The sequence below is a fragment of the Rhipicephalus microplus genome, unplaced genomic scaffold (assembly GCF_043290135.1).
Source record: "Rhipicephalus microplus isolate Deutch F79 unplaced genomic scaffold, USDA_Rmic scaffold_115, whole genome shotgun sequence".
Taxonomy (NCBI): domain Eukaryota; kingdom Metazoa; phylum Arthropoda; class Arachnida; order Ixodida; family Ixodidae; genus Rhipicephalus; species Rhipicephalus microplus.
Window position 1 is genome coordinate 482,501 of NW_027464687.1, and position 15,000 is coordinate 497,500.

Sequence of the window (15,000 nt, forward strand, 5' to 3'; positions counted from 1 at the left end):
CTCCATCCCGGGCGCGCAACGGCGGAGACGGGCCTGGCACCCACTCTGGGACAAGCCCCTGTCAGGGGGACTTGCACCGTCGCAAACACCCGAGAACGTCGCCTCCCATACACCACATTTCCCGACCGCCTGCAAGGACGGGGGATTCGGTGCTGGGCTCGGTCCCGTTTCGCTCGCAGCTACTCGGGGAATCCCTGTTGGTTTCTTTTCCTCCGCTTAGTGATATGCTTAAATTCAGCGGGTTGTCTCGCCTGATCTGAGGTCGACAGCGGATACATTCGCTTCCATCAACTTCCTGCACGACCGCGTGCGCTCGCCCTACCAAGTGCGCCCGCAACCCTGTACAGGGCCACTTCTTCACAAGGCTGGCAATCGGCTTCCCCGCTGCACGCGTGCGGCGCACAACCGGTGTGACGTGGAAGTGACGGGACACGTTCGTAAACCCATCGCGAACCGAGTACGACGCCCTACCAAGTGCGCCCGCAACCCTGTACAGGGTCACATCTTCACAAGGCTGGCAAGCGGCATTCCGCTGCGCGCGTGCGTCGTCCGAGCAGTTGCGTGATAAACGACCGTGTCGAAAGCCCAAACACCGCCGAGGCCAGTCGCCGCCGCCGCAAGGGCAGCCACGCAGCCTGGCGAGAGGCATCGTCTCGTGTAGCGTCGCCCCCGCCCCAACTGGAGTGGCCCAGTTTTTTGAACGGGACGGGAACTGCGAAGCACTTAGACCGACGGCGGACTACGACGAGAACGCCTTAAGCTTCGCCAACGTTTCGCCAACTCGTGCGGGAGACTTTTTCCGCTTCGCGGCAAGTCGTCGCGCCGTGCTCTCCGCATCAACCGCGTACGCAGCGAACCGCAAACGTCGGGCGCAGCCTCCTCACCTCCCTGCGCTTTGCGCGCGAACGTTCCCTGTTCGCGCGGCAAAGCCTGGAGGAGGCACGGCCCCGCAGCGTGTTCGAGCGCCCGGTCTACGGGACACCCTGCTTACTTCGAGGGCAACAAGCGCAACGCAAGGCTGCGATCTCGCGCACTTTGCGCACGGCTGGAGAAGCTTTGCTGGCCGGCTTTCGCTCCTCGTGTTTACCGTGCGTTAAAGTTGCGCGTCCGTGGCTCTCGCAGCTCTTGCGCGCCCGGTCGCAGAGAGGAGTACGCAACCTCGACCGCACTTTCCCTGCAGGCTTCCTTCCGACTCGAAGTCCTGCGGCGGTCTCAACGAGGTGCCACATCCTCAATGCAGTCGGTCGCCCCCGTTTCGGTTGGGCTCTGGCACGACGGTCGCCACCGTCTCGCCCTTGAGTGGCCGCTGTTGGCGCTCGCTGTGAGGTGTTCAGCGTGCTGTCCGTGTTGCCGACGCGGTCAAAACGAGTCGACGGCTCACGTTCCCTTGTGCGCCGAAGGCTCTCTTGATATGTGATCCGACCCTCAGACAGACGAAGCCAAGGGAAGACCCAAGGCCGCAATGTGCGTTCAAAGAATCAGTGCTCAGTGTGTCCTGCAATTCACACCAAGTCTCGCAGCTGGCTGCGTTCTTCATCGACCCGAGAACCGAGTGATCCACCGCTTAGAGTCGTGAAAAAGTGTTTGTTCAATTCCGTACAGTCAAAACCAAACGTTTCTGGCACTCGGCCAAACAGTGGCCAAGAAGGGCGCTTTTCAGCGCACGCTTGGACTCCAAAACTCTGCCGCGCCTTTTTCGGCTGCCGCAAATCGAGCAAACGGTGTGTTTCGGACGGCGTTTCGCTTTCGCTACTTGCGAGTGCTTTCGTGGTCCACCCCTCTATAAATACTCGGGAGGCGTCGAAGCCGGTTCTCCAAGCCGGACCCGTAGGTATCGTTGTGTGCTCGCTCTCATTGGCCCGCCTAACCAGAAAATGCCTGTGGTACACCCATTTGGATAAGAGTGCACGCAGATGCGGGCCTCGACGGCTACACATTTCCTCGGGCGGCCGCCTCCCGGCCTCCGTGGAGCGCGGGATGCACGGTCCCATCGACAAGCCTCTCCCGTTTTTACCGTGGCGTCGCGGTTCACCACGGCAGGCGGGTCGGTCTCCTCCGCATAAAAAGGGGGACCCCCGCTTTTTGTTCCACGAAATCGCACAAGCTTTTTTCGCATCCACGGTTTGCCACCGCACACCAAAATTCCGATCCGGCTGCCTACTTTAGCCAACAGGTGGAGCCAGGCGCGCCGTACTTGCGCGGCACTTCCCACGTCCACCGAAGTCGGTGCCAAGGACCACTTTCGGCGCCGGAGCCGCGTACGAGCCTACTCGAGGCGGAAGAACGAAGCCAGCAAGGGCCTGGCCGCAAGTGCGTTCAATTGTCGGGACGTCCAAGTCCCTCGTTCTTCCGTGCTTCCTCTTTCGGCAAGTCGTTGCGGCACCTTCCCAAAGCGCGCAGACCCGCTAATCGCGACGAGCGCGACGTGGCCGTGCCGCCTTTCCCTCGGCAGCAAGCAAAACGCCTGGCAACGTCGACGCTCCCCTAACCGCGATCTCGCACCGTGTTTCGTGTGGCGAATTCAAAAGCCGGCCGGCGCTGCTGCAACCATTACGGTCGGTACGCATACGCCGCGGAGGGCGGGACGGTCATCGGAGCGTGCGGTTCCTCCATCGAGTACTGCGCACCTCGGCCGTCGCATCGCCGTGCCATGACCGGCCGCGCGTCAACGCGAACCGGTGCCAGCGAGATCCCTCGCCTGCAAGAACCGACCGGCAGCCTCCGTCACCCGAGGACGCGGAGGCGCTTGCCGCGGACGGCGGGACGGTATGCACTGGTGCACAGCGGACCCGTCACATCGCCAGTTCCTTGACCGACCGCCGACGCTTGTGCCGTTCCTCTCGTACTTGGCAGTCGCCGCGCGATTGTCGGGTCTCGTTCTTGCACGCTCGAACGGTCGGGAGGGCACTCGGCTGGCGTTTTGGGAACGCGCAGCCTCGCCTTCTACCGACGTAACCACGACTCGCCGTTCGCGCTCCGCCGCTCCTGTTTACAGTACTAGGCGGTCCCGCAGCGGTCGGGTCGCGCATTTCGAGCGCTTCGAGCCACGGTGCAGTGGCGGGTCGAAAGCCGACCTATGAGTGCGTTGCGCCGTTTGTACCCGCGTCCGCCACCTGGCCGACCGTCCAAGGTCGCGGTGTTGGCGTCCGCTGGGCGCAACAATTTGTCACGGGGTGCCGCTCCACATTCAGGCAGCCCCGTGGGGAAAAGCCGACCCCGCGTCCAAACGGGGTCAGCGGCAGAAAGTGTCGGGCGCAGACGCAGCTGAGGCGCTCACCCTTCACAATCCGTTAATGATCCTTCCGCAGGTTCACCTACGGAAACCTTGTTACGACTTTTACTTCCTCTAAATGATCAAGTTTGGTCATCTTTCCAACAGACCGGCGCAACCGAAAGGCCGCGCCGGACATCGGTCCGAAGACCTCACTAAATCATTCAATCGGTAGTAGCGACGGGCGGTGTGTACAAAGGGCAGGGACGTAATCAACGCGAGCTTATGACTCGCGCTTACTGGGAATTCCTCGTTCAAGGGGAACAATTGCAAGCCCCTATCCCAATCACGAAAGAAGTTCCACGGGTTACCCAGTCTTTTCAGACAGGGATAAAGACACGCTGCTTCCTTCAGTGTAGCGCGCGTGCGGCCCCGGACATCTAAGGGCATCACAGACCTGTTATTGCTCTGTTTCGTGCGGCTAGGAGCCGCTTGTCCCTCTAAGAAGGTTGTAAGGTGCTGGGAACCCCGCACCTATTTAATAGGCTAGAGTCTCGTTCGTTATCGGAATTAACCAGACAAATCGCTCCACCAACTAAGAACGGCCATGCACCACCATCCACCGAATCAAGAAAGAGCTCTCAATCTGTCAATCCTCCCAGTGTCCGGGCCGGGTAAGTTTTCCCGTGTTGAGTCAAATTAAGCCGCAGGCTCCACTCCTGGTGGTGCCCTTCCGTCAATTCCTTTAAGTTTCAGCTTTGCAACCATACTTCCCCCGGAACCCAAATACTTTGGTTTCCCGGAAGCTGCCCGCCGAGTCATTTGAGTAACTCAGGCGGATCGCTGGTTGGCATCGTTTATGGTCAGAACTAGGGCGGTATCTGATCGCCTTCGAACCTCTGACTTTCGTTCTTGATCAATGAAAACATTCTTGGCAAATGCTTTCGCAGTAGTTCGTCTTGCGACGGTCCAAGAATTTCACCTCTAGCGCCGCAATACGAATGCCCCCGTCCGTCCCTCTTAATCATTACCTCGTATTCCAAAAACCAACAGAACAGAAACGAGGTCTTGTTCTATTATTCCATGCAAGTTTATTCAGGCGACTCGCCTGCGTTGAGCACTCTAATTTTTTCAAAGTAAAAGCACCGGCCATCTCGAGGCACACAATGAAGTGCACCAAGAAAGAACCGGCATGATGTTCAGTCCGAGCCGTCGCATCGGGTAGATGCACTACTCGTCTGGAACTGAGATCCAACTACGAGCTTTTTAACCGCAGCAGCTTTAGTATACGCTATTGGAGCTGGAATTACCGCGGCTGCTGGCACCAGACTTGCCCTCCAATTGATCCTCGTTAAAGGATTTAGAGTGTACTCATTTCAATTACGGGGCCTCAAAAGAGTCCCGTATTGTTATTTTTCGTCACTACCTCCCCGTGCCGGGAGTGGGTAATTTGCGCGCCTGCTGCCTTCCTTGGATGTGGTAGCCGTTTCTCAGGCTCCCTCTCCGGAATCGAACCCTGATTCTCCGTTACCCGTAACAACCATGGTAAGCAAGTAACCTACCATCGAAAGTTGATAAGGCAGACACTTGAAAGAAACGTCGCCGGCTCGTGGCCATGCGATCAGCACAAAGTTATCCAGAGTCACCACACAATACGGGCCGAAACCCGATCGATCTTGGTCTAATAAAAGCACCCGTTACCCAAAGGGCTCCAGGCTCACTGCATGTATTAGCTCTAGAATTGCCACAGTTATCCAAGTAGGAAGAAACGATCTAAGGAACCATAACTGATTTAATGAGCCATTCGCGGTTTCGCCTTATTTCGGCATGTACTTAGACATGCATGGCTTAATCTTTGAGACAAGCATATGATTACTGGCAGGATCAACCAGGTAATCGTTCGACTGCGCGTCCGTCCTCGCCTTCGGCGGGCCGGACGCAGTCTGTGTGCGGCGGAGGCCACCTTCAGGCGCCCCAACACGCTTATTTTGCACTCCGAGATGACGGCGTTCGAGCTCGCTACGGCACAACCTTCCCGAAAGACGAGTGGGAGCCGTGCGGCAAGAAGCACGTTCATGCTCGCTCTTTTTCGTTGCATCGACTCGGTCGCGCCGTGCGGGTTGCCCAAGCCCGCTGCACTGTCGGTGGACCGGCCGGAACTAGCAACGGAGCCGAGACTGCAAAGCCGCCAGACGACGGGTCACGCCCGCGTCTTCGGCGCTTTCGCATCTGAATCGCCCGAGGACGACACGGAACACACCTCGATATCGTGGTAAAACGGCACCGTCCGACAACCAGCCCCTAACGCATCAAGCGGATGAGGCTGCAGACGACTGCCGTGGATTCCCCTGGAGCAGACCCGAGGACACGCTTGACGAGGCCGAAGCCCGCCGCATATCAGACACCCGGTCGCTTTCGCGTACGCCGCTCACGAGAACCCCCACATAATAGCAGCGATAAGTACCCAGACCTCCTTGGGCACTAATACGAGCGTACTCGAGAAAATTTCACCGCGGGTGTGCCCCGAAACGTGTGGCACGTTGAGCGTGCCACAAGTCTACGTCGCTCTCAAACCCGCCGAGGTCGTAGAATTTGCGACCCTACTCACGAAATTCCCACCGAGGATACGGCCGCAAACGTACCGCACCTTGGGTAGGCCACGAGTTTGTGCAACACTACGCTGACGGCACAGCACCGAGGTCGTGCGCGCACGCACGGGAAAATTCCGCCGCGGTTTCTGCCGAAAACGTGAGGCACCACGACTCTCCGCAAGTTCGCGTCGACTGCGAAAGACCGAAGTCGTGAACGACGTGTCCGCTACTCGCCGCCGACACGCTGGACACCAAACGTACAACGACTCGACGGCGTCGTAGAGGCCCACGACGCGGTTTTCCTTAACGACGTCTCGGCGTGGCACCGACAGGTTAGAACGGCCGACCAACGTTCCCTGTCCGCCGTTCGGCTCAGTCGAAGGGCTCGGCGACTTCGGCAACGCTGCGAAGCCGCACGGTGACGCACGCCATGTCCCCATTTTTTTTTTTTTTCTTTCTGCGTCTGCCGGGGTGCCCCTATAATAGCAGCGATAAGCACCCAGACCGCCGTGGGTCGCTCGCCCCGGCTGACGTGGTTTTTCGTACTCCTGCGGCGGTCGCCGTCAAGCACGTCCAAATACGCTACTTTCGTGGGCGCATTCACGCTCTTTCGCTTCGCCGGAGTGCCAGCACTCACTCTGCCAAAAACGGCGAACATCCGAGCGGCGGTTCCCACTTTTGCGTCGGCGTCGCAAACCCCGCCCCGGCAGACGAGGTTTGCCGTACTCGTGCGACGGTGGCCGGCGGGCACGTCGAAAGACGCCGATATCGTGCGCGAATTGGCGCACCTTGGCTTCACCGGAGTGCCGCCACTGACTCCTCCAAAAACGGCGAAGATCCGAGCGGCGCTTCCCACTTTCGCATCGGCGTCCCGAACTCCGCCCCGGCTGACGCGGTTTACCGTACTCGTGCGACGGTCGCCGGCGAGCACGTGGAAAGACGCCGATATCGTGCCCGAATCGGCTCCGTTCGGCTTCGCCGGAGTGCCAGCACTGGCTCGGCGAAAGACGACGAACATCCGAGCGACGGTTCTCACTATTGCGTACGCGTCGCAAACCCCGCCCCGGCAGACGCACTTTGCCGTACTCGTGCGACGGTCGCCGGCGAGCACGTAGAAAGACGCCGATATCGTGCCGGAATCGGCCCCGTTTGGCTTCGCCGGAGTGCCAGCACTCACTCGGCCACAAACGGCGAACATCCGAGCGGCGGTTCCCACTTAGCCGTCGGCGTCCCGAACTCCGCCCCGGCAGACGCGGTTGCCGAGCTCGTGCGACTAGCGACCGCGAAGCCGTCTCGCGACGCCGCTTTCGTGCGCGGCTCCCACTGCGACCTGGGTCACCCGAGGTCGACGAGCAAGAAAGAATGTCGAAAAAAAATTTTTTTTTTTTTGCGTCTGCCGGGGTGCCCCTATAATAGCAGCGATAAGCACCCAGACCGCCATGGGTCGCTCGCCCCGGCTGACGTGGTTTTTCGTTTTCCTGCGGTGGTCGTCGTCAAGCACGTCCAAACACGCCACTTTCGTGGGCGCATTCGCGCTCTTTCGCTTCGCCGGAGTGCCAGCACTCACTCTGCCAAAAACGGCGAACATCCTAGTGGCGGTTCCCACTTTTGCGTCGGCGTCGCCAACCCCGCCCCGGCATACGCGGTTTGCCGTACTCGTGCGGCGGTGGCCGGCGGGCACGTCGAAAGACACCGATATCGTGCGCGAGTCGATGCTTCTTGGTCTCGCAGGAGGGCCGCCACTCACTCCTGCAAAAACGGCGAAGATCCGAGCGGCGCTTCCCACTTTTTCGTCGGCATCGCAAACCTCGCCCCGGCAGACGCGCTTTGCCGTACTCGTGCGACGGTCGCCGGCGAGCACGTCGAAATACGCCGATATCGTGCCCGAATCGGCCCCGTTTCGCTTCGCCGGAGTGCCAGCACTCACTCGGCCAAAAACGGCGAACATCCGAGCAGCGGTACCCACTTAGCCGTCGGCATCCCGAACTCCGCGCCGGCTGACGCGGTTGCCGAGCTCGTGCGACTAGCGACCGCGAACGCGTCTCGCGACGCCGCTTTCGTGCGCGGCTCCCATTGCGACCTGGGTTACCCGAGCTCGACCAGCAAAAAAGAAGGTCGAAAAAAAATTTTTTTTTTCTGCGTCTGCCGGGGTGCCCCTATAATAGCAGCGATAAGCACCCAGACCGCCGTGGGTCGCTCGCCCCGGCTGACGTGGTTTTTCGTACTCCTGCAGCGGTCGCCGTCAAGCACGTCCAAATACGCCACTTTCGTGGGCGCTTTCGCGCTCTTTCGCGTCGCCGGTGTGCCAGCACTCACTCTGCCAAAAACGGCGAACATCCTAGTGGCGGTTCCCACTTTTGCGTCGGCGTCGCCAACCCCGCCCCGGCATACGCGGTTTGCCGTACTCGTGCGGCGGTGGCCGGCGGGCACGTCGAAAGACACCGATATCGTGCGCGAGTCGATGCTTCTTGGTCTCGCAGGAGGGCCGCCACTCACTCCTGCAAAAACGGCGAAGATCCGAGCGGCGCTTCCCACTTTTTCGTCGGCATCGCAAACCTCGCCCCGGCAGACGCGCTTTGCCGTACTCGTGCGACGGTCGCCGGCGAGCACGTCGAAATACGCCGATATCGTGCCCGAATCGGCCCCGTTTCGCTTCGCCGGAGTGCCAGCACTCACTCGGCCAAAAACGGCGAACATCCGAGCAGCGGTACCCACTTAGCCGTCGGCATCCCGAACTCCGCGCCGGCTGACGCGGTTGCCGAGCTCGTGCGACTAGCGACCGCGAACGCGTCTCGCGACGCCGCTTTCGTGCGCGGCTCCCATTGCGACCTGGGTTACCCGAGCTCGACCAGCAAAAAAGAAGGTCGAAAAAAAATTTTTTTTTTCTGCGTCTGCCGGGGTGCCCCTATAATAGCAGCGATAAGCACCCAGACCGCCGTGGGTCGCTCGCCCCGGCTGACGTGGTTTTTCGTACTCCTGCAGCGGTCGCCGTCAAGCACGTCCAAATACGCCACTTTCGTGGGCGCTTTCGCGCTCTTTCGCGTCGCCGGTGTGCCAGCACTCACTCTGCCAAAAACGGCCAACATCCGAGCGGCGGTTCCCACTTTTGCGTCGGCGTCGTAAACCCCGCCCCGGCAGACGCGGTTTGCCCTACTCGTTCGACGGTCGCCGGCGAGCGCGTCGAAAGACGCCGATATCGTGCGCTAATTGGCGCTCCTTGGCTTCTCCGGAGTGCCGCCACTCACTCCTCCAAAAACGGCGAAGATCCGAGCGGCGTTCTCCACTTTCGCATCGGCGTCCCGAACTCCGCCCGGGCTGACGCGGTTTACCGTACTCGTGCGACGGTCGCCGCCGGGCACGTCGAAAGACGCCGATATCGTGCCGTAATCGGCCCCGTTTGGCTTCGCCCGAGTGCCAGCACTCACTCGGCCAAAAACGGCGAACATCCGAGCAGCGTTTCCCACTTTCGCATCGGCGTCCCGAAGCCCGCCCCGGCAGACGCGGTTTGCCCTACTCGAGCGACGGTCGCCGGCGATCACGTCGAAAGGCGCCGAATTCGTGCACGAATCGATGCTTCTTGGTCTCGCAGGAGGGCCGCCACTCACTCCTGCAAAAACGGCGAAGATCCGAGTTGCGCTTCCCACTTTTTCGTCGGCGTCCCGAACTACGCCCCGGCTGACGCGGTTTACCGTACTCGTGCGACGGTCGCCGGCGGGCACTTCAAAATACGCCGATTTCGTGGGCGCATTCACGCTGTTTCGCTTCCCCGGAGTGCCAACACTCACTCTGCCGAAAGCGGCGATCATCCGAGCGGCGGTTCCCACTTTTGCGTCGGCTTCGCAAACGGCGCCCCGGCAGACGCGCTCGTGCGACGTACTCGTGCGACGGTCGCCGGCGAGCACGTCGAAAGACGCCGATATCGTGCTCGAATCGACCCCGTTTCGCTTCGCCGGAGTGCTGCCAGTCACGGCGCAGAAAACGGCGAACAAGTGTTTTTTTTTTTTTCCTAGAATTTGTGTTATAGAAGGCACATTTGATATCGGACGATAATTTTCAACTTTATCACGCGCACCGATTTTCGTGTAGAGGTTTGCAAGTTTATGGGAATTTCTCCACTTGGAATAATGCGATTTAGTAGTACTACGAGAACTTCATGGATGTACTCAAGGGTACGGGGCAAGTCAGTTACGTCAACACCTGCAGATTTTTTACACTTCAAACTGAAAATTGTTGGTTGTGAGTCCTCGTGTGATATTAAAGGCCGATTCGCTAACACATAGAACAAAGAAAGAAAGGAAGAAAAAACGCCCGCGCTCGCTCAAGAAACCTGGGTTCGCAACAAGTGGCAACAACAAGCAACCGAGCGAGTGCGCCAAAACCCGTGGCGGCCGAACAAACGCGAAGTCCCAACCGCGTCAGCCGGGGCGGCACGGGACAGGAAAAATCACTTCAGCCGGGGCGGCGGGGCACCGAATAAACCTCGTCACCTCGTCGCAGGATAAAAGAGGAAACAAAAAGTCTAAACAGCGTCTGCTGGAGCGAATGCGTAATAAAACAACAACAACAACAAAAAAAAAAACACCCGCGCTCAAGAAGTCTGCAATCCTCACAAAAGGCGACTGTGACCGAGCAGCGTCAGCCGGGGCCGTGCGGAAACGGAAAAACCGCGACTACCGGGGCGTCGAGGCACCGAAAAATCCACTTCAGCCGCGGCGAAAAAAAAAAACAAAAAGAAAGACGGAGGGGGGGGGGAACCACGTCTGCCGGGGCGAAGGAAAAAAAAAAAACGCGTCTGCCGGGGCGAGCCCGGGTGCGGCACCACCGGGAAAACTGTGGCAAACAGACATGGCGATCGAGTGAGTGGGCCGCCAGCCAGGCTCAGCCAAAAAGTGCAAAGTCCGAACTGCGTCAGCCGGGGCGGCAAAAACCGCGTCAGCCGGGGCGGCGCAAAAAACCGCGTCTGCCGGGGCGGCACGAAACCGCGTCAGCCGGGGCGGGGCGAAAACTGCGTCAGCCGGGGCGAAAAGAAAAAAAAAAAACGCGTCTGCCGGGGCAAGCCCGGGTGCGGCACCACCGGGAAAACTGTGGCAAACAGACATGGCGATCGAGTGAGTGGGCCGCCAGCCAGGCACAGCCGAAAAGTGCAAAGTCCGAACCGTGTCAGCCGGGGCGACGCAAAAACCGCGTCAGCCGGGGCGGCGCGAAAACCGCGTCAGCCGGGGCGGCACGAAACCGCGTCAGCCGGGGCGGCGCGAAAACTGCGTCAGCCGGGGCGGCGCGAAAACCTCGTCAGCCGGGGCGAGCGAAAAGGGGGGGGGGGGGAACCACGTCTGCCGGGGCGAAAGAAAAAAAAAACGCGTCTGCCGGGGCGAGCCCGGGTGCGGCACCACCGGGAAGACTGTGGCAAACAGACATGGCGATCGAGTGAGTGGGCCGCCAGCCAGGCTCAGCCCAAAAAGTGCCAAGTCCGAACTGCGTCAGCCGGGGCGGCAAAAACCGCGTCAGCCGGGGCGGCGCGAAAACCGCGTCTGCCGGGGCGGCGCGAAAACTGCGTCAGCCGGGGCGAGCCCGGGTGCGGCACCACCGGGAAAACTGTGGCTAACAGACATGGCGATCGAGTGAGTGGGCCACCAGCCAGGCTCAGCCAAAAAGTGCCAAGTCCGAACTGCGTCAGCCGGGGCGGCAAAAACCGCGTCAGCCGGGGCGGCGCAAAAAAACCGCGTCTGCCGGGGCGGCACGAAACCGCGTCAGCCGGGGCGGCGCGAAAACTGCGTCAGCCGGGGCGAAAGAAAAAAAAAACGCGTCTGCCGGGGCGAGCCCGGGTGCGGCACCACCGGGAAAACTGTGGCAAACAGACATGGCGATCGAGTGAGTGGGCCGCCAGCCAGGCACAGCCGAAAAGTGCTAAGTCCGAACTGCGTCTGCCGGGGCGGCACGAAACCGCGTCAGCCGGGGCGGCGCGAAAACCGCGTCTGCCGGGGCGGCACGAAACCGCGTCAGCCGGGGCGGCGCGAAAACTGCGTCAGCCGGGGCGAGCCCGGGTGCGGCACCACCGGGAAAACTGTGGCAAACAGACATGGCGATCGAGTGAGTGGGCCGCCAGCCAGGCACAGCCGAAAAGTGCTAAGTCCGAACTGCGTCTGCCGGGGCGGCACGAAACCGCGTCAGCCGGGGCGGCGCGAAAACCGCGTCTGCCGGGGCGGCACGAAACCGCGTCAGCCGGGGCGGCGCGAAAACTGCGTCAGCCGGGGCGAGCCCGGGTGCGGCACCACCGGGAAAACTGTGGCAAACAGACATGGCGATCGAGTGAGTGGGCCGCCAGCCAGGCACAGCCGAAAAGTGCTAAGTCCGAACTGCGTCAGCCGGGGCGGCAAAAACCGCGTCAGCCGGGGCGGCGCAAAAAACCGCGTCTGCCGGGGCGGCACGAAACCGCGTCAGCCGGGGCGGCGCGAAAACTGCGTCAGCCGGGGCGAAAGAAAAAAAAAAACGCGTCTGCCGGGGCGAGCCCGGGTGCGGCACCACCGGGAAAACTGTGGCAAACAGACATGGCGATCGAGTGAGTGGGCCGCCAGCCAGGCACAGCCGAAAAGTGCTAAGTCCGAACTGCGTCTGCCGGGGCGGCACGAAACCGCGTCAGCCGGGGCGGCGCGAAAACCGCGTCTGCCGGGGCGGCACGAAACCGCGTCAGCCGGGGCGGCGCGAAAACTGCGTCAGCCGGGGCGAGCCCGGGTGCGGCACCACCGGGAAAACTGTGGCAAACAGACATGGCGATCGAGTGAGTGGGCCGCCAGCCAGGCACAGCCGAAAAGTGCTAAGTCCGAACTGCGTCTGCCGGGGCGGCACGAAACCGCGTCAGCCGGGGCGGCGCGAAAACCGCGTCTGCCGGGGCGGCACGAAACCGCGTCAGCCGGGGCGGCGCGAAAACTGCGTCAGCCGGGGCGAGCCCGGGTGCGGCACCACCGGGAAAACTGTGGCAAACAGACATGGCGATCGAGTGAGTGGGCCGCCAGCCAGGCACAGCCGAAAAGTGCAAAGTCCGAACCGTGTCAGCCGGGGCGACGCAAAAACCGCGTCAGCCGGGGCGGCGCGAAAACCGCGTCAGCCGGGGCGGCACGAAACCGCGTCAGCCGGGGCGGCGCGAAAACTGCGTCAGCCGGGGCGGCGCGAAAACCTCGTCAGCCGGGGCGAGCGAAAAGGGGGGGGGGGAACCACGTCTGCCGGGGCGAAAGAAAAAAAAAACGCGTCTGCCGGGGCGAGCCCGGGTGCGGCACCACCGGGAAGACTGTGGCAAACAGACATGGCGATCGAGTGAGTGGGCCGCCAGCCAGGCTCAGCCCAAAAAGTGCCAAGTCCGAACTGCGTCAGCCGGGGCGGCAAAAACCGCGTCAGCCGGGGCGGCGCGAAAACCGCGTCTGCCGGGGCGGCGCGAAAACTGCGTCAGCCGGGGCGAGCCCGGGTGCGGCACCACCGGGAAAACTGTGGCTAACAGACATGGCGATCGAGTGAGTGGGCCACCAGCCAGGCTCAGCCAAAAAGTGCCAAGTCCGAACTGCGTCAGCCGGGGCGGCAAAAACCGCGTCAGCCGGGGCGGCGCAAAAAAACCGCGTCTGCCGGGGCGGCACGAAACCGCGTCAGCCGGGGCGGCGCGAAAACTGCGTCAGCCGGGGCGAAAGAAAAAAAAAAACGCGTCTGCCGGGGCGAGCCCGGGTGCGGCACCACCGGGAAAACTGTGGCAAACAGACATGGCGATCGAGTGAGTGGGCCGCCAGCCAGGCACAGCCGAAAAGTGCTAAGTCCGAACTGCGTCTGCCGGGGCGGCACGAAACCGCGTCAGCCGGGGCGGCGCGAAAACCGCGTCTGCCGGGGCGGCACGAAACCGCGTCAGCCGGGGCGGCGCGAAAACTGCGTCAGCCGGGGCGAGCCCGGGTGCGGCACCACCGGGAAAACTGTGGCAAACAGACATGGCGATCGAGTGAGTGGGCCGCCAGCCAGGCACAGCCGAAAAGTGCTAAGTCCGAACTGCGTCTGCCGGGGCGGCACGAAACCGCGTCAGCCGGGGCGGCGCGAAAACCGCGTCTGCCGGGGCGGCACGAAACCGCGTCAGCCGGGGCGGCGCGAAAACTGCGTCAGCCGGGGCGAGCCCGGGTGCGGCACCACCGGGAAAACTGTGGCAAACAGACATGGCGATCGAGTGAGTGGGCCGCCAGCCAGGCACAGCCGAAAAGTGCTAAGTCCGAACTGCGTCAGCCGGGGCGGCAAAAACCGCGTCAGCCGGGGCGGCGCAAAAAACCGCGTCTGCCGGGGCGGCACGAAACCGCGTCAGCCGGGGCGGCGCGAAAACTGCGTCAGCCGGGGCGAAAGAAAAAAAAAACGCGTCTGCCGGGGCGAGCCCGGGTGCGGCACCACCGGGAAAACTGTGGCAAACAGACATGGCGATCGAGTGAGTGGGCCGCCAGCCAGGCACAGCCGAAAAGTGCTAAGTCCGAACTGCGTCTGCCGGGGCGGCACGAAACCGCGTCAGCCGGGGCGGCGCGAAAACCGCGTCTGCCGGGGCGGCACGAAACCGCGTCAGCCGGGGCGGCGCGAAAACTGCGTCAGCCGGGGCGAGCCCGGGTGCGGCACCACCGGGAAAACTGTGGCAAACAGACATGGCGATTGAGTGAGTGGGCCGCCAGCCAGGCACAGCCGAAAAGTGCTAAGTCCGAACTGCGTCTGCCGGGGCGGCACGAAACCGCGTCAGCCGGGGCGGCGCGAAAACCGCGTCTGCCGGGGCGGCACGAAACCGCGTCAGCCGGGGCGGCGCGAAAACTGCGTCAGCCGGGGCGAGCCCGGGTGCGGCACCACCGGGAAAACTGTGGCAAACAGACATGGCGATCGAGTGAGTGGGCCGCCAGCCAGGCACAGCCGAAAAGTGCTAAGTCCGAACTGCGTCTGCCGGGGCGGCACGAAACCGCGTCAGCCGGGGCGGCGCGAAAACCGCGTCTGCCGGGGCGGCACGAAACTGCGTCAGCCGGGGCGGCGCGAAAACTGCGTCAGCCGGGGCGAGCCCGGGTGCGGCACCACCGGGAAAACTGTGGCAAACAGACATGGCGATCGAGTGAGTGGGCCGCCAGCCAGGCACAGCCGAAAAGTGCTAAGTCCGAACTGCGTCAGCCGGGGCGGCAAAAACCGCGTCAGCCGGGGCGGCGCAAAAACCGC

General features: G+C 62.1%; 3 non-coding genes across 3 annotated transcripts in view; all 3 read right to left on the minus strand.

The window, feature by feature from the left end:
- Positions 1-265, minus strand: part of LOC142790520 (large subunit ribosomal RNA) — a 4,016-nt gene extending 3,751 nt beyond the window's left edge. The window contains exon 1 of the ribosomal RNA XR_012889577.1: positions 1-265. This exon is cut by the window's left edge and continues 3,751 nt beyond it. This is a non-coding gene — a ribosomal RNA (large subunit ribosomal RNA).
- Positions 266-1,419: 1,154 nt separating this feature from the next.
- Positions 1,420-1,572, minus strand: LOC142790552 (5.8S ribosomal RNA). Its single transcript, XR_012889597.1, has one exon. It is a non-coding gene; the product is annotated as a 5.8S ribosomal RNA (ribosomal RNA).
- A 1,719-nt stretch (positions 1,573-3,291) lies between these two features.
- On the minus strand, positions 3,292-5,106 carry LOC142790480 (small subunit ribosomal RNA). Its single transcript, XR_012889538.1, has one exon. It is a non-coding gene; the product is annotated as a small subunit ribosomal RNA (ribosomal RNA).
- Between the last annotated feature and the right edge of the window lie 9,894 nt (positions 5,107-15,000).